Raw genomic sequence first — 24,475 nt, 5'->3', positions numbered from 1 at the left:
TTTAGCCCTCCAAATAAGTAACGACTACAAAAGAGAGAAGGAAAAACTACTATTTGTTAAGTGTCTTATTTGTTAAGTGTCTTCTATGAGGGCTTTGGCTAGCCCACGGGTTTGGGGAAAATTAGAAAAAAGAAATCCTCTCTTGTTTGAGGCAGCTCCACAAGCATTGTGCTTATTCCCTCCTCTGGAGAACAGCCGGAAGAAATGTGCAAGATGGCTGTTCTGCTGTGTGCTAGGACCTTGATGTATTATCACATTACTATAATACAACAACAATTATCCCCATATTGCAGAGTAGAAATCTTAGGAACCTGAGGTACAAAAGAATTAAATCGCACACCATACCACACACACATGCACACACACACACCCCAACATCTTAAAAGTCTAAAATAGTATTAATTGCAAGTAATTTAAACCCAATAAACAATAAAGGTAATTTATTAGCTGACCTAACTAAAAATCCCCGAAATAGGGTGAGCTTCAGGCTAGGATTGATCAGGAAATGAACTGATTTTCCTACAGTCTCAATCATAAGTCCTCCCTGTGCACCACCTTCATCCTCACACCCTCACACCTCAGCAGTTGCAAAAGGCACAGCTACACACTGCACAGTTCAAGGCATCTTTTCTAGTAGTTCTCACTGAGTAAGAAGAAAGCCCGTTTTCTAGGAGTTCCTAGCAAATGTCTCTTCTATTCTCATTGTCCCCAATTGGATTGCATGTTTATCCTTAAACTAGTAATTATGCCCAGAGGGTAGGATTATGCTGGTAACCTAAGCCTGATCACCTTCCCAATCTATAGGACTGAGTAAAGCATTAGTTTTCCCAAAAGGTACATTTGCTAAGGAATCGTGGATACCAAAATGAAAATGAAAGTAATTACCAAAAGAAGGAATGAATATTTGGGTGGGCACCAATACGTCCATCACAGCAAGTGTGATAGATTTTATGCTATCACTTAATTATTTTTTATTCCCTCCCTACCTTCATGAGGGGGTTATATTTCCTGACCCCCCATTGAACCTGAGCTTAAGCATGTGACTTACTCTTCCCTGCTCTTGGCTCCCAGCTTGTTCATGTGACTTGCATTGGCCAATGGAATATTAGCAGATATGATATAAGCACTGTTAGATTTACCCTCGTGCACTTCTGCCGTCTCCATAAGAACTCAAGCCAGGTAGCCCACTTGCCCAAGAGAATGAGAGCCCACATAGCTCTCATAGAGCAGGCGTGGACCTAATCTGCAGCTCGGAGGCAAACCCGGATAGACCAAACCTGGGTCCGCCAACCCCCACCTGACCTGCAGACTTATGGGTGAGATTGTATAATTGTGTGAAGCTGCTGAATCTCAGAGTGTTTTGCCATGCAGCATTATTCTGGCAAGAGTTGACTGAGAGAGCAGCTAAGTCAATTCTAGGTGTGTATTATTTTTTTACAATGCAGTGCAGAGCATTGCTCTGTACGTGTTTTCTCTTCTCCTTGGCTGCAATCTAGCCTGGGTCTCAGCTGAAAATAAAGCCTGTGGCTTTATTCTCCATTCTCAGTCTCACAGAAACATCTGATCCTGTCGGCAGCAGCTTTCGAAGGTCCTTCAAGAGGGCTTGCTGTCACACCACGTGAGGTGGTCAGCCCCATCCAGCAAAACCACACAGCCATCGTTTCCAAACCCTGCCAAGCGAAAGCTTGCGACATTGAAATGGCTGCACCTCAAACTGTCATGTGATTTCTGTATCATAGGAATTTTAGAAACAGATGGTGAGCACAGACGACAGTGACGGTTGTACTACGCCTATGGGGCAAAGGGGAATGAGCGAGCAAGGGGGCGAGAATCAAGCAAATTCTGGAGGAGCACTGGAAGAAAAGAGGACTGCTGAGAGCTTGCCTTCTGCCAGAAAATACAACCACAGGTTGCAAGAAGTTGGGGGAAAAAAAATGCCTGACAGGCAGTTGGGGGAGCAGGGTGGGGAAGAAGCAAAAAGAGGTATTTTGCTTCAAAAACAAGGAGGACTATGTGATTCAACATTTTTTTAAGTTACACCAGAAAAATAGGCAGCCAAATTAATCAATTCACCTAAGCTTGACCTTTTGGCAAATGATTTTGTTGCTTGAGGAAATATGCAGCGTCAGAAGAGTAGAAGATTGAGAGCATGCCTGGGAACCGGTTTTAGAAAAATGATCCGATACCCCACATCCACTGCCACCAGTGCCCTGCTCCCCAGACACCGCCTTCCATTTCGAGGGGGGTGGCGATTTCTGTGGACGTCTCAGATGGCTGCTCTCCTAATTCTATCATGAAATGTATTTCCCCTGGAGCTGGCATTTATCGCTGAATTCTGGCACGGCTCCTGAAATGTTGCATCTGCACCACTAAACTGAGGTTACTTGTAGTTCATTAATATGCAAAAGGGGCCATGAAATCATTCCTGTTTCTGACAGGAGTTCGTACATGCCTTTCTGGAATGCTTCATTTCTGAAGTGGTCTGGCACTGAGACTTCCCTTGTCTTCTTTTAATCAGCTCCATCTTGTCACTACATAAAGAGTTAAAAAAAAAAAAAAAAAGAAAAAAATTGCTTTCTGAATTCTCCAGGAAGATGTGGTGCATCTTTCTTTCTCTTTTCTTTCCTTTCTCCTTTTTTTTGTCATCCCCCACCCCCTTCCACGAACACATCAAAGTAAGAAGTGACATGCGGTGCCCTGGAGCTCTTAGCAACATGCTTTTAGGTTTGGAAAATTTCATTTGCTACCTTATGATGATTACATGAGGAAAGATGAAATGCTCGCTTTGAGCTTTATTTGAGAAAGAGATGTAATAAATGTTGTGGCTTCCCACTGAATGGGACAAATCCATTTTAGTCATGTGAGGATATTAAAAATTACATATGTGTGTGCACAGACATAGCCCGTGTGACTTAGTTGGCATTTGTGGTCCCAGATACTGAAAAAGGAGACCTTGGGTGGCTTCTTTCAGAAAATGCTGAATAAAGTTTTTCGTTTTATCTGGCTCTGAAAGCATTTGATTCCAAATGAAAATGAGTTCCCGCCCTGTCTGAGCTACAGCAATCCCCTTTAAACCAGTCCCCCACCCCCACCAACATACAGACACACACACACACACACACACACTCATTCATGCATATAAACACACACACATACACACAAAGAAATGTAGAATTCACACCAACTGACACAGCTTTCAGAGTCCCCATAGCTGAAACCCACAAGTGTGCCTGCCTGTTGAGGAATTAATTCAATGTCCCCTTTCTAGCAAGTTTATTTTTCCAAACACTGGAGAAAGGCAGAAGACATTTGTGTTTTGTTCCATCTATCCTGATTTTTTTGTGTTCGTGTGTTTGTGTTTTTGCCTGAGGAACTTCTCTATTAGCTGGGAGGTGAATGGAAAATGATATGCTCACCTTGCTCAGGAAACACAGCCAGCAAAGTAGAGAAATCGCCTCACGGTTTCAGCCCTACGCTCCAAGTAGGAAAGGATGCTGGAAAAGAAAGAGTATTCACTGAGTAAACCATTTTCCTGCACACAGAAACATGCAATCTCGGGCTCTATTCAAAGCTCTCACATCACATATGCCACTCTTTGTTCAGCCCACAGCTGGACCACACAGGTTGTGAGATGCAGCATTTGCCTAAGCTTTGTTTGTCAGCTCTGGCAGCCCATCCGCTATAAAAAGTCAGTCATCAGCCACCCTCAGGGTCAGTTCCTCAGCTACTTGTGATCACGCTGATCATTCACATTTGGAGTATAACTATGAAATTTTTGCTTTGGCTGCAGGAAGAGGAGAGATCCTGATCCTTTTTCATGAATAACCTAAACTCCAGCTATTCAATGATGAGTAATCTCTGTTCACTCTCCCTCCTAAGGCAAAAAGAAATCGCTTTGGTTGAATGCTTACTATGTGCTCTCAGATTTCCTGCCCTTCTTCCGCTCAGCTCTATATCTAAAGGGAGATGACAACTTGTAAATATATTTAAATATTTAAAGTTTAAAAGTTTTCTCATTTAAGCCTCACATTCCCTCTGGGGCAGGTACTATTACATTTCCTACTTTATAGGAGAGGAAATCAAAGCTCCTTGAGTCTATACAATTTCCCCACGGGCACACATGGATGGAGGAGCTGAGATTCAAATCCCCAGGATTTCGCTTTACAGCCCATGCTGTCAACTGCCATGCTAGACCGCCTCCTGTCGGTGGGAGGGTCTTGGGGTCCCAAGGTCCTGTGTTCCCCTCCTAATCACAAAGTATTGCAATTTCTGCTTATAAGTTCATTTCCTCCATAGATTGTGAGCCCCTGGAGTAATTTTAAGCATTAGTTCTCCAGCGTCTGACACCTTAAAAGTGTTAGATTAAATGTTTGTTGAATGAATTAAAAAACTAACTAATGAGGCACAGAATGTCAGCACATTTAAGGGAAGGCAAGTAAAGAATAAAATTCAGAGGAGAAAAAAATTAAGTCTCTGGTTGAAAAAAAAAAGAGATAGAATGATGCAGGGAGTTAGATTCAAATAAGGAAAGGGGAGGAGATTTGGTGCCAGTAGGACTCTTTGTCGATACATGATGCCGTCATTTTTGGGAAGGTCCCTGAGAAGGGGTGGGCAGGGAGAGTGCGCACACCAAGGTGAGACGTTGTTGCGATTCCTGATGGAATCCGAAGGGCCGCGGTTTACTACTCACTAGCTGTCTAATTTGGGGCAACTTCTTGACCCTCTTTGGGCTTCAGGCTCTTAGTTTGCGTGGTGACAAAACTGGATTAGAGGTCCTTGCAGCAGTGGAGAGAAGCAGAGAAATATAATTATGTTATAAACTGGCTGCATGCGTCTTATAAATACAGCATATGAATAACTTATTATTGTCAATAATAAAAACACACCAAATAAGTGCTTTTTATGAACCAAGCATGGCGGGTGGGTGGGTCTGTGTGTGTGTGTGTGTGCGTGCGTGTGCATCCCTGCCCAAGAAGATATTATATAGTCCTCACTTTAATGAAGGCAGAGATTGACAGTCAAAGAAATTACAAAATATGCTCAAGTTCATGTAGCTAGTAAGTGGCCAAGCTGGGATTTTAATTTAGGTCACTCTGTCTCTGAAGTCCACATTTAGGTACATAAAGAGCCCAGTGCCACTCCATTCCTCAGGAAATGTCCCTCAGAGGAACCTGCTATCATTTTGACTCAAAAAACCCTGGTGACTGCCCAACTCCCATGTTCAATCCTGCTCTGTCCAGTGTGACAGTCCCTGGAGAGAGGCTCCTCAGAGGTCCCTTCGGAAGGTTAGAAAACATTTAGCAGTACTACTATAGTGCTGTCTCTACAGCCGCCGCTGTGCCTGCTGGGGTCAGACCAGCAGCAGACTGCCTCAGGATGAGTAAACTGTTCCCCAGAAACCAATCTTTCCTGCTCCTCTCCCTTGTACACATTGAAGCAAAATCCCCTTGTTAATTCAAGAGGAAGCAAAATGTGACTTCACTGTCTCTAAGGCTGTCATTTGCCCGTTCATTCAGTACTTATTTGCAAAAATTCTTTCCGGATGATATCAAATCTTTTTCCTACAGGGTCTCTAGCTACTCCCTCCCATATTTAAAATTTGCTTCCAAATACTGTATCAAAGATATCAATAGAAAATTAGTATAGAACGTAGGAGCTTTTAAATAAGCCATCCTCTGGCTGTGATCATTATATTCTAAATATCTTTAAATAAACTCTTTAAAGACTACCAGTATATCCATAGTCTTTTAAATATAATTAAATCTTAAATCTTATATATATATGAATATATAAATGTCATATGTGTGCATGTATATACCTGTGTGCAAGGTAAATGTCAATATCTATATATAGGTAAGTATCTTAATCACACACAAAGGAAAAGCTTATCTTGTTTGTTGTCATTGTTGTTGTTGTTTTGAGACACACCCAGGCTGGAGTAGGTGACATCATAGATCCCTGCAGCCTCCAACTCCTCAGCTCAGGTGATCCTCCCACCTCAGCCTCTCAAGTAGGTGGGACTACAGGCACATGCCACCACACCTAGCTATTTTTTAAACATTCTTTGTATAGATGTTGCCCAGGCTGGTCTTGAACTCTTAGGCTCAAGCACTCCTCTAGCCACAGCCTCCCAAAGTGCTGGAATTACAGGCATGAGCCACTGTGCCAGCCTATCTTGTTTTTTGAGGAGTGGAACCTGGGTCAATAATTTGCTCATTTATTCTCAGATAATTCCACTGCCACCCTAGTCCTGCTCAGCCATGTTTTTTGTTTTTTTGAGATGGAGTCTTGCTCTGTCGCCCAGGCTGGAGTGCAGTGGTGGGATCTTGGCTCACTGCAAACTCCGTCTCCTGGGTTCACGCCATTCTCCTGCCTCAGCCTCCCAAGTAGCTGAGACTACAGGCGCCCGCCACCACACCCAGCTAATGTTTTTGTATTTTTAGTAGAGATGGGGTTTTACTATGTTAGCCAAGATGGTCACTATCTCCTGACCTTGTGATCCACCCGCCTCGGCCTCCCAAAGTGCTGGGATTACAGGCGAGAGCCACCGCACCCGGCCTGCCATGTTTTTAAAGATAAGAACTTGTAAATATTTGTAAATGTTTTAAAAATATTTATTTGTGCCACCTTATGATATATTTGTTGGGCCTAGAACAAAAGTTAGTAGCATGGTCTTGTGATATAAGGTGTTTTAAAGGAGCTTAACCACACTTTCTAAAGTATTCACAGCCAACCCTGGTGAATGGACAATTGGAGTAAAGGTTACTTAAGGTGGTGGACAAGTTTGAGTAAGGTGACTAATTTCAAGAACAGAATAGAGTATTTTGCAGAGTCCAGTCAGGTAAATAGAACCCATTCCAGGTCATTCAATAGAGGGAAGTGAATGTGATGAACTATTAAAGGCGTAGAAAGAACTGAAGTAGCAAACGGTGTAGCAACTGGAGATTAGACACTGAAAGAAGCCACTCTCATTCTCAGGGCTGGATGGACAAAGAGAGGAGCCCACAAGAGGGGGCTGTTCACAGGCAGCTGGGTCCAACAAGGAGGCTGGCCAGATAGCTGCTGGAGCAATGGAGGGGCGACAGCCACAGCCAGAGATGCTAACAGACACAGAGAGAGAAAGGAGGAATACTCTGGCTTCTTCCTTCCTCACATCCTTCAATCTCCTGCCAGAACCTACCATTGAAGAAACCTAAAAAAAAATCAAGGAAGCTCAGGAAACATATTTTGCAAGGGTCAGCACTCTGCAACACAGGGCAGGGCTGGCAAGTTGAGGGATGTGGCCGAGAACAAATGAAAAATGACTGGCCTTGATTTTATCACTGAAAAACTAGTTAAAACCTTTCTTAATAATTTGCACACGTATGTTTATTGCGGCACTATTCACAATAGCAAAGACTTGGAACCAACCCAAATGTCCATCAATGATAGACTGGATTAAGAAAATGTGGCACATATACACCATGGAATACTATGCAGCCATAAAAAAGGATGAGTTCATTTCCTTTGTAGGGACATGGTTGAAGCTGGAAACCATCATTCTCAGCAAACTGTCGCAAGGACAAAAAACCAAACACCACATGTTCTCACTCATAGGTGGGAATTGAACAATGAGAACACTTGGACACAGGAAGGGGAACATCACACATCAGGGCCTGTTGTGGGGTGGGGGGAGGGATAGCATTAGGAGATATACCTAATGTAAATGACAAGTTAATGGGTGCAGCACACCAACATGGCACATGTATACATATGTAAGAAACCTGCACATTGTGCACATGTACCCTAGAACTTAAAGTATAATTTAAAAAAACCTTTCTTAATAATTGAGATGGACATCTAGATGTAGATACTACTGTATATATTGCATAAGCATTACAGACTCTATATATAGGTTGCTGGTCCATGTGACTTTCATTTTCCCCTCAGGAGGGGCATGTTGATCTCGAGTTTGTGACTTGCTTTGCCCAATGAAATATGAGTGGAATTGATGTATGCTTTGTCTGAACAGAAGCTATGAGCCATACATAGCTCTACCATGGTCTCTTTCCCTCTGCCACAAGATCTGTGGCATTCCAGATTAGATAACATGACCGTGTAATTTATTATCCAACCTGGGACACACATTCATTACACTTTTTTGACAAATCCACAACTGAACCCATTGTTTTAAATATAGAAGTGCTTCATCTGAATAGATGTCTGGAGTTTGAAGGAAAAGATTCTGCATATTATTTGAAAATATAGCTAACATACTGTTTAAAAATAAATTCATCTTCTGTTTCCCAGCTTTTCAGATGCCTGATAGTCATAGGTAAATAGAAGAAGAACACTCAACCATGTATTGAATGAAAATGGTTAAGGCCTCAAAACAGAGCCCCCAAGTTCGCACAATTAATCCGAGCTTTGAGATGAGTAAATTCTAATGGCACTTGTGGATTTCCAGAAGTGATCTTAAAAAAAAAAAAAAAAAAAACTAGCCATATCGCTCCCTTGCTTAGAAATCTCCCCTGGCTTCCGGCTATATCCAAGCATCCAAGCTTCCCAGAAGATAAAAAACAGACTCCTTTGCTTGGCATAAAATCTAACCCCCATTTACTGTCCAGCTCTATTCTGCATAATGCACCATATATCCCAGAAAACTAACTTCTCACTATTATTAGTAAGTTGTTTTGCATAGATTCATGCCTTTCACATGCCCTTCCCTGCAGACCAAGACTTTCCTCTCTACCTCTACTCACTCCTCTTGCCTCTTCTTGGCAAAATCTTACTCATTTTTCAAGTCCTGGTTCAAAGCCTCCTTTTCTGTGAAGCCCTCTTAAGCAGCTGCTCCCCGTGCTGCTCACTCTAGCCCCTACCACACTTGCTTGTAATTCTCCTGTCCATCCATCTCTTGCATTTGACCAAAGCTCCCCTACAACTATATCTGCTTTATCTTTGCATGCCAAGCATCTGTTACGGAGGCCAGTACATTATAGGTCCTCTCTAAATACCTGTTGAATAAATGAATTAAGAGTTTCTCTATTAACCTTCACATACTTCTCAGAAATTATGAGATTCCCTGAAATCTATTAAGAATTCCACCTGCCCAAGTTTTAAACTCTAGATATTTACCTATGCCAATTACAGATATGATACTTTGTAATACTGTATATGGTTAAGTTTGGCCTGTTTCATGTAGGGTATTTAGAATAATTTAAGTTTAGAGCTAGAGAGAATCAGCGATTAGCCAACTTCCTTCAGACACAGGTGAGGTGTGTTGGGCAAAAAGAGATTAAGGGAGAAGACCATGCTGCCAGAAGCCCCAAAACTAACCCAGTATTCTTTTTCTTCTACTATATTCGATTCTGGTTAGGGAGAAGTTGGATTATGTAAACATTCACGAAAGGAAATATGAAGAGAAAATAAAGCATATGGAAAATAATTATGCTTGATAATAATCAAATAAATATAAAGTAAGGAGTTCAACCTTACTTTATATTTATTTGCAGCGAGAGGTTCGGCTCACTGCAACCTCTGTCTCCTGGGTTCAAGCAATTCTCCTGCCTCAGCCTCCCGAGTAGCTGGGATTACAGGCGCCCACCACCATGCCTGGCTAATTTTTGTATTTTTAGTAGAGACGGGGTTTCACCATCTTGGCCAGGCTGGTCTTGAACTCCTGACCTCGTGATCCACCCACCTCGGCCTCCCAAAGTGCTGGGATTATAGGCGTGAGCCTCCGTGCCCAGCAAAAAGACATTCTTATAGAAAAGCATTGGAAGGCAATTTTTTAAACAGTTGCAATAGGGTTAGGATTATGGTTTTCTATTCTTATCAACATTTTGTAATGTTTCTATGACATATTTTCTCTAATAAGAAGCAGGTAGAAAGTAAATTCATTCACCAGTGGGAATTGAAAGGGTACAAAGAGACACTATAAAACAGGTGAGTCATATGTGTTTTTGCCCCAAGCATGCATTACTCTGCAATGGTGGGAACAGAGTGAAGTCAAGAATTGTTGTCTTCTGTGGGAAGTCTGTTTAATTTGCAGGACATAGTGGATAAGCAGAACTTACTAAAGAAATCTCACTCAATTTTGCTAAAGAGGGAGAATATGATTTGATTTTATGCTACCTTAATATTTAAGCAAGAGCACTGCTTTTCTTCGATTTCTGCCACCTATCATCAAGTCAACTATTTCTAAAGAGACTACTCAGTGCCAGGCACTGATCTTTAGAAACTCGAACCCTCATAACAATTGGGCAATATACTACCATACTACTTTTTATATTTCCAAGGGCAGATCCTAGAACACTAGGCCTGCTTTCAAAATTCTTTCAGTTGAGTTAAACCATAGGCCAAACTGATACATTGACAAATGATTGTTCCTATTACCTGAAGTAAGGGGAAAAGGAGCTCAAATCACTTGTCTTCCTGCCACATGCAACCACTCTATTAGGCCTCTTACATATGTTCTCATCAAACCATAGCATGAGGTGGGTATAGAGCATAACCCCTATTTTGTCTCAAAACTCAAATAGCAAGGTCACAGATAGCTAAGTTATTCCTAGGCTAGACTCGAAGGCTTAGGAGTGCTTGGGACTTTCCTAACATTTGGACTTCCTTGTAGTTATTCTCAAAGGAGGAGCGATTGGCATTTTGGACAGAGCACTTCTTTGTGCAGGACTGTCTGACAGATTGCAAGATATCCCGTATCCCTGGCCCGGTTATAAAAGGCTTGGAGCATCACTCCTCGGTATTGTGACAATGAAAAATGCTCCTCCACTTCCAAATGTTCTCTGGGGTGGGAGGATTCCACCTTCATTAGAGAAACATTAAGAGATTTTTTAAAAAAATTCATATTCATTCCACCAATAAATGTTTATCAAGTCCCTTCTCCATGCCAGGCACTTTGCTGGCATGAGAGATGTTTAGTGGAGAAGACTGACATTTAAAGTGGTGTCACAAAATACAGCAAACTCTGCAACAAACCAACATGCCGTGAGCACAGAGAGGAAAATGCCTCTGTCTAGAGCATCCAGGCCAAGCTTGGTGACCTGTTACCGTGAAGTATCCCAGGAGAGTGCCAGATTTGCTATTCAAAGCCCTCCATTCATGTGATCAATCAGAATCTTAATTATTATCTCACTTCAGGCTTCTAGCTTTTTCTCACTAAGAATTAATTTCTTTGTATGAAAGATGGAAACTATAATACTATCATCTGTCCTACCTACCGAACAGAGTTGATTCAGGGGAAAGCATTAGGGCGTGCTATGCACGTTTAGTAATGTAGCAGGGATTCGAGAGCCTAATTTGTGTTCTCTGCTGGGAATCAGGCATGTCTGGAAATGTCCAATGACTTGGCAGGGTAGGCAGCCTACTGGCATCTATTTTTAAGAAGTTGGTTTCCCTGGATTCTCATCTGAGCCCTGTGGAGAGAGAGGTTGTTTGCAGAGTCTGAGGAGGCTGTTGTCATAAGGGACTCTGTGAGACGCAGGGGCTCAAGCTATGCTCTCTGGTACCCAGATAACAAACTAAAGCCCAGAGCTAGGGGCTGGGCAGGGTGGGGATAAGGCAGAAAACCTCTCCATCTCTGCTGTAAACACAGCATGCCTGTAGTGCCAGAAGGAGTGCTGAGGACTGCAGAGGCCACAGCACCGCTTTAACTCCCAGGGCCATACTAGGTCCGTCACTAGCAGCAGCCACGTGAGGAGATGCCCACCTTTCGACCGCCTTATGGGCAGGAAACATCAACCAGGACAGCCTGGAGTGAAAAATAAAATGGCAACTGATTGTTAAACATAGGTGAGATAACATTCGTGTTATCTGTATGCTGGGTGAAGGTATTGACAATTGAAATGTGATTTATTGCTGTTAATGCGACCTCATTTATTCTCACAGGCTAGGAAAACTTAGGTTACTGTTATTTACTACAGTAAGAATGTATGTCATTGTGGCGGGAGGAGAGACAATGGCTGTCCAGAGGCCTGATCCTAGCACACAACACCTACTCCCCACCAGGCCGGAGATTAGCCCTGACAGGGAGGCACTGACGTGGAAGCCCATTGCCATGGAAACCTGAATTTGGGATGCCTGCCTCTCAGTGGACAGGGTATAGGAGACAGCAGTCTCCCCCAAACAACCTAATTCTTCGTAAATGCAAAATGAGCTACGGAGTGTTTATTGAAAGGAGTGGTGCCTGAAAATTAGTGCTTGACTCTTAATTTCTGAAACTTTCATGAACGCAGTGACTTCTGGACAGCCCAGGATGCTCATATGTGGTGGGGGTGAAAACTCACCCTCTGGGGCCTCCACAGGTGTCATAAGAGCTAATACGTGGTCAATAAGCTTCCAGGCTAAGTAGGTGACTGAAAAAATGCTTCTCCCTCATAGAAATTTATTTGTTTTTCCCACTGGAGCAGTCTGTATTTTCCCAAGATAGCAACAACAGCATGTCCCATCCCACATACCCTTCTTACAGTGTGACCTCAACATTATTTCCACAGAAGGATGGGACCAGTACTCTCTCCTGTTGAGTCAGGGCAAACCTTCAGGACTGCTTTAAATATTAATACAAAGTGCAGTAGAAATGGCCTCATCTCTTGGGTCTCTAGAAGTCTCCCTCTCTCCATCCCTTCCAGCTCCCCACCCCTAGTCCCAGAGACATCTCTGAAAATGCTGCCACTGCTGTCTCTCACCCTAGACCTCTAGGGGACCTGTACAGCCGGGTGCCAGGGGCCGTGTGACTTCCCAGGCTAGAGCATTAGAATGCCATGCACTTCTGCCAGCTCTCTCTAGACACTGACCCTTAGACCCAATCTGGGTGCTCAGAGGAAGTCCAAGCAGCCTGTGATGAGGCCCCCATAGAGAGAAACCAAGACTCCTAGCCCCCAGCCCAGAGAAGCTTCCAGACAATGTCCAGAACCTCCTTGCCAGCCTCCTGAGTAAGGAATCCCGACATGGACCTCCCAGGTTTTGCTGTCATCATTTCTTCCTCCTGCTAACACACTGCTGCCCTCTCCATTGCTGCTATTCATGATACAGTCCACCTGTGGTCTGTATCATGTTGTTTTATTATAAAATGGGATTATTTGCTTTCTAAATTCTACTGGTTTGCACTATGGAATTTGTGTTATCACAAAAACATGGATTTGGTTCATTAATTCTGGCCCTTCTTGAGGGAAAAATGCAGAACATGAGAAACACAAGACATCACTTTGATGTCCATATTCTGAACGTCTTTCTAAAATTATCAAAGCCCTAAAGGGGGGCTTTTCTCTAAATGTACCACACCCTAGGAATGGAAAATAATCCCTCATGTTGGCTTGATGTGTTGTAATGGAGGGCGGTGGGAGAGGCAGACAGAAGGGGTGGGATTTTTGATTTATCGTCCGAGTCTCCTTCTCTTTCCACCTCATTTAATGTGATCCTTAGAAAGATATGTCCTTGTCTTGCACTCATTTAAAACAAAGACTCCTCTCAACAATTTCCCCAATTTTAACTTTGTGAAGTAGAAAAAGAAAAAAGCTGGTAAGATCTGCTGTTACACTAATTTCACTGATTCTTACCTGGTTTCAGAACCATGTTATTCTTCCTGCTGCATTTCCACCAGCCATTTTCTTCTGCAACCTGTAGTTTTCCTGCAGAGGAGGACAATGGGCAAGTTAAGCGAGAGAGATGATTTACAAGGCTTTTTTCTTTTTGCTCTAATTTACGGGAAAATCGTCCTTGCATGGGAAGACAAGCTAAAGCCCACATCACTGAAGGATTTGTCATGATGAAAAAGAAAATGAATAAAAACAGAATATATTTTATATTAGTAATACCACATACATCTGATGATAGTAGTACATACACGCCTTGCATATCAGTAAAGATGCCTTTAAAAAAAAAACCTGAAAGAATATTTGCATTTATTTTAGATGGTACTTTCCTCTGTTCTTTTGCAAGTGTTAATTTGTATGTTTCAGCTAGGATTATATTCTGCTACATAAATTTTTTTTAAAACCTGAAAGAAAACACACAAAGTTATTTTATTTGATTTTAAGTTCTGGGGTGCATGTGCAGGATGTGCTAGTTTGTGACATTGGTAAACGTGTGCTACGGTGTTTTGCTGCACTTATCAACCCATCACCTAGGTATTAAGCCCGGAATGCTTTAGCTATTTGTCTTGATGCTCACACCCCACCCTCCCACAACAGGCCCCAGTCAACGTTCTATTTTCTCATGTAGAAATCCAGAAATGAGCAGTCCAGGGCTGGTAGGGCAGCACTACAAAGAGATCCAGAATCGAGACACCTTCCATCTCCCTGATTTACCATTCTTAGCACACAGCCTCTGTCCTCAAGCTGGCTGCTGCTGCTCCGGCATCTGGTCTGGGATCCTGGAAACCACAAAAAGGAAAAGGGAAAGGAAAACTCACACAGCTTTCAGCTGAGTCAGCTCCATTTAGAAGGCTTCCCTGGAAATTTCATACAACGGTTCTGCTTATCTCCCAATGGCCAGAATCTAGCTACGTGATACATTAGTTTGTTCTCATGGTGCTATAAAGACATACCTGAGACTGGGTAATTTATAAAGAAAAAGAGGCTTAATGCACTCACAGTTCCACATGGCTGGGAAGGCCACACAATCATGGCAGAAGGTGCAAGAGAAACAAAGCCACGTGTTACACAGCGGCAGGCAAGAGAGCGTGTGCAGGGGAACTGCCCTTTATAAAACCATCAGATCTCATGAGACTTATTCACTGTCATGAGAACAGCACGGGAAAACCCACCCCCATGATTCAATTACTTTCCACTGGGTGCCTCCAGTTGCATATGGGGATTATGGGAGCTACAATTCAAGATGAGATCTGGCTGGGGACACAGCCAAACCATATCACGTGATCACCGCTAGCTGCAAGAAATACGTTAACATCACAGTTACAGAAGTTCTTCCCTTCTCCAACTTCCTTCACTGCTTATTGTCTGCCTGACGTGACCTAAGACCACTCTCTTCTATTGTTCTGTGCTCCATGAACAAGAAGAATCCTTTACTGGAAATGTAGTCTTATTGGGTAATTAATTACCATATCCCTTTTACAGCATCTTTCATAGTTCTTGATATGGGGTTAGAACACATTGTCGTACCCACAAATTATGGAGTTTCTTTCTCTCATGAAAAGAAGGAGAATGGATATTGGATAGATAACTAGCAGTCTGACAAAATATCATTAATGCTTGATGACTAACTCATCATATATATTATATTTCAATGTAATACAATTGAATGTGTATTTTTGGAGTGCCTCCTGTGTTCCAGATCCAAAACAAGAACTATAAAGGGTATGGTAACAGCATGACACATGGTAATTAATTACCCTCACTGAACTTACAATTTTTATTTTTATTTATTTATATATATATTTTATTATACTTTAAGTTCTAGGGTACATGTGTATAACGTGCAGGTTTGTTACGTATGTATACATGTGCCATGTTGGTGTGCTGCACCCATTAACTCGTCATTTATATTAGGTATATCTCCTAATGCTATCCCTCCCCCCTCCCCCCACCCCACAGCAGGCCCTGGTGTGTGATGTTCCCCTTCCTGTGTCCATGTGATCTCATTGTTCAATTCCCACCTATGAGTGAGAACATGCAGTGTTTGGTTTTTTTGTCCTTGTGATAGTTTGCTGAGAATGATGGTTTCCAGCTTCATCCATGTCCCTACAAAGGACATGAACTCATCCTTTTTTATGGCTGCATAGTATTCCATCGTGTATATGTGCCACATTTTCTTAATCCAGTCTATCATTGGTGGACATTTGGGTTGGTTCCAAGTCTTTGCTATTGTGAATAGTGCCACAATAAACATACGTGTGCATGTGTCTTTATAGCAGCATGATTTATAATCCTTTGAGTATGTACCCAGTAGTGGGATGGCTGGGTCAAATGGTATTTCTAGTTCTAGATCCCTGAGGAATCCCCACACTGTCTTCCACAATTGTTGAACTAGTTTACAGTCCCAACAACAGTGTAAAAGTGTTCCTATTTCTCCACATCCTCTCTAGCACCTGTTGTTTCCTGACTTTTTAATGATTGCCATTCTAACTGGTGTGAGATGATATCTCATTGTGGTTTTGATTTGCATTTCTCTGATGGCCAGTAAAGATGAGCATTTTTTCATCTGTCTTTTGGCTGTATAAATGTCTTCTTTTGAGAAGTGTCTGTTCATATCCTTCGCCCACTTTTTGAAGGGGTTGTTTGTTTTTTTCTTGTAAATTTGTTTGAGTTCATTGTAGATTCTGGATATTAGCCCTTTGTCAGATGAGTAGATTGCAAAAGTTTTCTCCCATTCTGTAGGTTGCCTGTTCACTCTGATGGTAGTTTCTTTTGCTGTGCAGAAGCTCTTTAGTTTAATTAGATCCCATTGTCAATTTTGGCTTTTGTTGCCATTGCGTTTGGTGTTTTAGACATGAAGTCCTTGCCCATGCCTATGTCCTGAATGGTATTGCCTAGGTTTTCTTCTAGGGTTTTTATGGCTTTAGGTCTAACATTTAAGTCTTTAATCCACCTTGAATTAATTTTTGTATAAGGTGTAAGGAAGGGATGCAGTTTCAGCTTTCTCCATATGGCTAGCCAGTTTTCCCAGCACCATTTATTAAATAGAGAATCCTTTCCCCATTTCTTGTTTTTGTCAGGTTTGTCAAAGATCAGATGGTTGTAGATGTGTGGTATTATTTCTGAGGGTTCTGTTCTATATCTCTGTTTTGGTACCAGTACCATGCTGTTTTGGTTACTGTAGCCTTGTAGTATAGTTTGAAGTCAGGTAGCGTGATGCCTCCAGCTTTGTTCTTTTGGCTTAGGATTGACTTGGCAATGTGGGCTCTTTTTTGATTCCATATAAACTTTAAAGTAGTTTTTTCCAATTCCGTGAAGGAAGTCATTGGTAGCTTGATGGGGATGGCATTGAATCTATAAATTACCTTGGGCAGTATGGCCATTTTCACGATATTGATTCTTCCTACCCATGAACATGGAATGTTCTTCCATTTGTTTGTATCCTCTTTTATTTCGTTGAGCAGTGGTTTCTAGTTCTCCTTGAAGAGAGTGCTCCTTCACATCCCTTGTAAGTTGGATTCCTAGGTATTTTATTCTCTTTGAAGCAATTGTGAATGAGCGTTCATTCATGATTTGGCTCTCTGTTTGTTATTGGTGTATAAGAATGATTTTTGCTCATTGATTTTGTATCCTGAGACTCTGCTGAAGTTGCTTATCAGCTTAAAGAGATTTTGGGCTGAGACAATGGGGTTTTCTAGATATACAATCATGTCATCTGCAAACAGGGACAATTTGACTCCCTCTTTTCCTAATTGAATACCCTTTATTTCCATCTCCTGCCTGATTGCCCTGGCCAGAACTTCCAACACTATGTTGAATAGGAGTGGTGAGAGAGGGCATCCCTGTCTTGTGCCAGTTTTCTAAGGGAATGCTTCCAGTTTTTGCCCATTCAGTATGATATTGGCTGTGGGTTTGTCATAAATAGCTCTTATTATTTTGAGATACGTCCCATCAATACCTAATTTATTGAGAGTTTTTAGCATGAAGGGCTGTTGAATTTTGTCAAAGGCCTTTTCTGCATCTATTGAGATAATCATGTGGTTTTTGTCTTTGCTTCTGTTTATATGCTGGATTACATTTATTGATTTTTGTATGTTGAACCAGCCTTGCATCCCAGGGATGAAGCGCACTTGATCATGGTGGATAAGCTTTTTGATGTGCTGCTGGATTCAGTTTGCCAGTATTTTATCGAGGATTTTTACATCGATGTTCATCTGGCATATTGGTCTAAAATTCTCTTTTTTTGTTGTGTCTCTGCCAGGCTTTGGTATCAGGATGATGCTGGCCTCATAAAATGAGTTAGGGAGGATTCCCTCTTTTTCTATTGATTGGAATAGTTTCAGAAGGAATGGTACCAGTTCCTCCTTGTACCTCTGGTAGAATTCGGCTGTGAATCCATCTGGTCCTGGACTCTTTTTGGTTGGTAAACTATTGATTATTGCCACAATTTCAGCTCCTGTTATTGGTCTATTCAGAGATTCAACTTCTTCCTGGTTTAGTCTTGGGAGAGTGTATGTGTCGAGGAATTTATCCATTTCTTCTAGATTTTCTAGTTTATTTGCGTAGATGTGTTTGTAGTATTCTCTGATGGTAGTTTGTATTTCTGTGGGATCGGTGGTGATATCCCCTTTATCATTTTTTATTGCGTCTATTTGATTCTTCTCTCTTTTCTTCTTTATTAGTCTTGCTAGTGGTCTGTCAATTTTGTTGATCTTTTCAAAAAACCAGCTCCTGGATTCATTGATTTTTTGAAGGCTTTTTTGTGTTTCTATCTCCTTCAGTTCTGCTCTGATCTTAGTTATTTCTTGCCTTCTGCTAGCTTCTGAATGTGCTTGCTCTTGCTTCTCTAGTTCTTTTAATTGTGATGTTAGGGTGTCAATTTTAGATCTTTCCTGCTTTCTCTTGTGGGCATTTAGTGCTATAAATTTCCCTCCACACACTGCTTTAAATGTGTCCCAGAGATTCTGGTATGTTGTGTCTTTGTTCTCGTTGGTTTCAAAGAACATCTTTATTTCTGCCTTCATTTTGTTATGTACCCAGTAGTCATTCAGAAGCATGTTGTACAGTTTCCATGTAGTTTAGTGGTTTTGAGTGAGTTTCTTAATCCTGAGTTCTAGTTTGATTGCACTGTGGTCTGAGAGACAGTTTGTTATAATTTCTGTTCTTTTATATTTGCTGAGGAGTGCTTTACTTACAACTATGTGGTCAATTTTGGAATAAGTGTGGTGTGGTGCTGGGAAGAATGTATATTCTGTTGATTTGGGGTGGAGAGTTCTGTAGATGTCTATTAGGTCTGCTTGGTGCAGAGCTGAGTTCAATTCCTGGATACCCTTGTTAACTTTCTGTCTCGTTGATCTGTCTAATGTTGACAGTGGGGTGTTAAAATCTCCCATTATTATTGTGTGGGAGTCTAAGTCTCTCTGTAGGTCTCTAAGGACTTGCTTTATGAATCTGGGTGCTCCTGTATTGGGTGCATATATATTTAAGATAGTTAGCTCTTCTTGTTGAATTGATCCCTTTACCATTATGTAATGGCCTTCTTTGTCTCTTTTGGTCTTTGTTGGTTTAAAGTCTGTTTTATCAGAGACTAGGATTGCAACCCCTGCCTTTTTTTGTTTTCCATTTGCTTGGTAGATCTTCCTCCATCCCTTTATTTTGAGCCTTTGTGTGTCTCTGCACATGAGATGGGTTTCCTGAATACAGCACACTGATGGGTCTTGACTCTTTATCCAATTTGCCAGTCTGTGTCTTTTAATTGGAGCATTTAGCCCATTTGCATTTAAGGTTAATATTGTTATGTGTGAATTTGATCCTGTCATTATGATGTTAGCTAGTTATTTTGCTCATTAGTTGATGCAGTTTCTTCCTAGCCTTGATGGTCTTTACAATTTGGCATGTTTTTGCAGTGGCTGGTACCAGTTGTTCCTTTCCATGTTTAGTGCTTCCTTCAGGAGGTCTTGTAAGGCAGGCCTGGTGGTGACCAAATCTCTCAGCATTTGCTTGTCTGTAAAGGATTTTATTTCTCCTTCACTTATGAAGCTTAGTTTGGCTGGATATGAAATTCTGAGTTGAAAATTCTTTTCTTTAAGAATGTTGAATATTGGCATGCACTTCCTTCTGGCTTGTAGAGTTTCTGCCGAGAGATCAGCTGTTAGTCTGATGGGGGGAATTCCCTTTGTGGGTAACCCGACCTTTTTCTCTGGCTGCCCTTAACATTTTTTCCTCATTTCAACTTTGGTGAATCTGACAATTATGTGTCTTGGAGTTGCTCTTCTCAAGGAGTATCTTTGTGTCATTCTCTGTATTTCCTGAATTTAAATGTTGGCCTGCCTTGCTAGGTTGGGGAAGTTCTCCTGGATAATATCCTGCAGAGTGTTTTCCAACTTGGTTCCATTCTCCCCCTCACTTTTTTCAGGTACACCATTCAGACGTAGATTTGGTCTTTTCACATAGTCCTATATTTCTTGGAGGCTTTGTTCATTTCTTTTTATTCTTTTTTCTCTAAACTTCTCTTCTCGCTTCATTTCATTCATTTGATCTTCAGTCACTGATACCCTTTCTTCCAGGTGATCGCATCAGCTACTGAATCTTGTGCATTCATCACGTAGTTCTCATGCTACGGTTTTCAGCTCCATCAGGTCATTTAAGGACTTCTCTACATTGGTTATTCTAGTTAGCCATTCATCTAATCTTTTTTCAAGGTTTTTAACTTCTTTGCAATGGGTTCAAACTTCCTCCTTTAGGTAGGAGAAGTTTGATCGTCTGAAGCCTTCTTCTCTCAGTTCGTCAAAGTCATTCTCTGTCCAGCTTTGTTCCATTCCTTTGGAGGAGGACAGGCGCTCTGATTTTTAGAATTTTCAGCTTTTCTGCTCTGTTTTTTCCCCATCTTTGTGGTTTTATCTACCTTTGGTCTTTGATGATGGTGACGTACAGATGGGGTTTTGGTGTGGATGTCCTTTCTGTTTGTTAGTTTTCCTTCTAACAGTCAGGACCCTCAGCTGCAGGTCTGTTGGAGTTTGCTGGAGGTCCATTCCAGACACTTTTTGCCTGGGTATCAGCAGCGGAGGCTGCAGAACAGCGAATATTGCTGAACAGCAAATGTGGCTGCCTGATTGTTCCTCTGGAAGTTTTGTCTCAGAGGGGTACCCATCTGTGTGAGGTGTCAGTGTGACCCTACTAGGGGGTGCCTCCCAGTTAGGCTACTCGGGGGTCAGGGACCCACTTGAGGAGGCAGTCTGTCCATTCTCAGATCTCATACTCTGTGCTGGGAGGACCACTACGCTCTTCAAAGCTGTCAGACAGGGACGTTTAAGTCTGAAGAGGTTTCTGCTGCCTTTTGTTTGGCTATGCCCTGCCCCCAGAGGTGGAGTCTACAGAGGCAGGCAGGCCTCCTTGAGCTGCAGTGGGCTCCACCCAGTTCAAGCTTCCGGGCCACTTTGTTTACCTACTCAAGCCTCAGCAATGGCAGGCGTCCCTCCCCCAGCCTTGCTGCTGCCTTGCATGAACTTACAATTTTTGAAAAGTATTATGCTTGGTCATGGAACACAGAACAATAGAAGAGAGCTATAATTACACTATATATTTTATATATATATATATATACTATACACTATATATACTTTATATATATACTATATACTATATATACACTATATATATTATATACTATATATAGTGTATATATAGTGTATATATGTAGTGTATATATATAATATATAGTATATATAGTATATAATATATAGTATTATATACTATACATTATATACTATATATACTATATAGTATATACTATATTATATAATACTATATATAGTATATATATAGTATATACTATATATACTATATTATATACTATATATAGTATATAATATAGTATATATACTATATATATTATACTTTATATATATACTATATATATTATATAGTGTAGGCATTAAGGATTGAAGGAAATTGGAAAAGGGAGGGACCTCTGAAGGCTATGGAGCTAACATGTTGCCAAAAGAGATAGAAACTGCAATGAAAATAAAAAAATATGATGTATAAGCATGATGGTTAACCTTATGTATCCACTTGACTGGGCCATGTGGTGCCCAGATATTTGGCTAAACTTTATTCTGAGTGTGTCCATGATGCCGTTTCTGCATGAGATTAACATTTGCATCAATAGGCTGAAAAAACAGATTGCCCTCCCCAATTTGGATGGATCTCATCCCATCCGTTGAAGGCCTGAATGGAACAAAAGCTGAGTAGAAAAGAATTCTGTCTCTGCCTGACTGTCTTTGGACTGAGGACGTTGGTCTTCTTCCACCTTTGAAATTGGACTTGGACTGGAACTATATATCATTTCTCCTGGATCTCCAGCTTGCCAACTGCAGATCTTGGGACTGCTAAGCTTCCATAATCATGTGATCCATTTTCTCATACTAAATCTCTTTCCCCCTCCCCTTGTCAGTCATCATCTATCTTCTATTGGTTCCATTTCTCTTGAAAATCCTGACTAATACAACAGGTGCAACAAAACTTTTAGCACATTAAACTTGTTCCTGGCTCCACTGAGCTAGCAACAGGAATAGAGATGAAAGATACATCCCCATTCCTGAAGTCACACATGGGCCACTGAGGGAGAGGGAAGAAGACAACCCATGATGATGGCATGTGAAAGTGCTGTGGTAGAAGAACACATGCACAGAGTGCTAAGGGACACAGGGAGAGGGCATTACCTCCACTGGAGGCAAGGGAGGTCTCTAGGGGACAGGGAAGTGTGTGTCTCAGAAGACTTCTCAGAAAGGGAGTGTGTAGGAGTGTGTAGGGTAGACTTCAAGGAAGGTGTTTTGGTTTTGTTTGTCTTGTTTTTGTTGGAGAGACTTGCTTGTGTTTAAAGGCTAAGGAGAAAATACCAATAGAGTAGCAGATATTGAACGTACACAGGAAGGCAAGATAATGAGTGAAAAGAGAAGACAGGAGGAAAAGAAACTCAGAGCCCACGGGAAGCCCATGGGAAGAGCTTAGCCTTCATTCAGAATGCGAAGTGGTGACAAGCCAATGGGACACTGACCTCAGAGATAAAGGGGCCCTCCAGGTTCCCTAGATTATCAATCTTAGAGCCATCATGTGGAAAGCAAGAGGCATATAATATGATAACATGTCCAGGGAGTAAAGACTGTGAATGTGTCATCACAGTTCCCTGTGCTACATTTCACATGAATCTGATCATGACCTACAGAAACTCTCCAAACAGCAGGACCCAGGTGAGGCCCCTCCCCACCCCCACCCCGGGGATCCACCTTGCCTCCTTTCCTCTCTGCTCATTCCTGTAATGTATTTCTGTCCACTATCTGCTTGGTGTCTGACTGTCTCTGTTCCCCTTTCTCACATACAGTTCACTCACTTTGAAGTCTCACAAACCCAATGTGCTTCCTTTTATCATCACTTTATGTGGATCTGTTTGTCAAGCATTTGTTGTCACTATTCTGAGTAGTACAGTCCATTCTGGCCCCTGAATGCTGAGCACAGCCTCCTGAGATCTCCACCTCCCTAAATGCAAGTCCACGGATGCCTGGGGCCTGGTGTCCTTGGAAGTCACAAGGTGGACATAAGGGTTCCTGCTGGCCCTTGAATGGTTCCATGCCGTTTCTCTGCATCAGGTACAGCCTGAGGATCCAGAGGCAACTGGGAAGTTAAGGAGGGTCACAAAGGGATTCGACATATTCCAGCAATACACAGTTTCAGGTTGGGGTGATTTGCTTTGTGTGATTTGTAATAAATGCAATAAGAGCATCATTTATTTCCAACTCTCTAGTAGGATTATTAACTTTTCTTCCAAAGATAAACTTGATTACATTACTTATTTATACTATGTACATTGCATTAGAAGTAAAAAATGCATCAAGGAAAAAAATCATATACAGATTTTTTAAATTAATGTTTTCTCATCCACTGCTAATAACAGCTTAGATTATTAAAAAGAAAGAATCTTAAATATGCAACTCACCTTCAGGTCTTGATACTGCTTGTTTTCTTTTACACATTTTGTAAAACTTGACAATCTAGAAATATCATCTGTACTCACTTTCAATTCCTCATTTTTATACCAGAGCTGAGCTTTTGTGTTGGAATCTATGACATATCAGGACCGGCAGCATGATAAAGGGGAAAAAATGGAAGCTTTGAAGCTGCATATATTTTAGTTTAAAATCCAAGTAAGCCTTTTACTAGCTGAGGATGGTAGTATCTAATTAGAAAGCAATTTTAATCATGGTTTTTAAATTTTCTACATAGAGATGGCAAATAAATGTAGTGGATAGTTATTGTGAACTAGGCACTACGCTAAACACTTCACTTTGTTATCACATTTAATCTTGACAACAGTTCTATAAAATAGGCCTTATTATTTTCTCCATTTTACAGATAAGCAAATTGAGACTTAAATGAGCTAACCTGCTCAAGGATATTCGATGAATAAGTTAGGGGTCAAACCTATGTGTTTGACTCTAAAGACTCCCTTCGCCATTGTCGTATACTGCCTCCCATATAGATCACCTCCAATCCCAGTCGCAGCATCTACAAGGTAGGTGTCATCTCCAACTTAAGACGAGGAAACTCATGTGAGAAAAAATCTTGCCTCCCCAGCTGCCCTCATTTTCTCTTCTGCGGGCGGGTGTACAGCCCTGGCCCCACCGGTCCTTTGAAGGATGCTGCCCTCTATCGGTAGACCAGGAGGAGAGGCCTTGCCATTCAATTTCATTTATGCCTTCTTTGTTTCTGCAGTCTTTAAAGCGGACTTACCAATAACTACAGCATGTTTCCATGTTCTTTTACCTTTCTCAAAGTGCTATACATATATTATCTCATTCAACCCTCCTAACAACCTTGATGAAAATGAAATTCAGGGA

General features: G+C 41.5%; 1 long non-coding RNA gene across 1 annotated transcript in view; it reads right to left on the bottom strand.

Moving 5' to 3' along the window:
- The window catches only part of LOC134807693 (uncharacterized), a 52,079-nt gene extending 28,383 nt beyond the window's left edge, over positions 1–23,696 (bottom strand). The window contains exons 1-4 of the long non-coding RNA XR_010148785.1: positions 23,575–23,696; positions 13,548–13,619; positions 3,417–3,494; positions 2,453–2,531 (exon numbers count right to left, since the gene is read on the bottom strand). This is a non-coding gene — a long non-coding RNA (uncharacterized LOC134807693). The remainder of the gene's footprint in view (positions 1–2,452; positions 2,532–3,416; positions 3,495–13,547; positions 13,620–23,574) is intronic.
- Between the last annotated feature and the right edge of the window lie 779 nt (positions 23,697–24,475).

The sequence above is a fragment of the Pan troglodytes genome, chromosome 11, assembly GCF_028858775.2.
Source record: "Pan troglodytes isolate AG18354 chromosome 11, NHGRI_mPanTro3-v2.0_pri, whole genome shotgun sequence".
Lineage (NCBI taxonomy): Eukaryota > Metazoa > Chordata > Mammalia > Primates > Hominidae > Pan > Pan troglodytes.
Note: the sequence above shows the minus strand (reverse complement) of the source record. Positions and strands in the feature narration are given on the sequence as shown.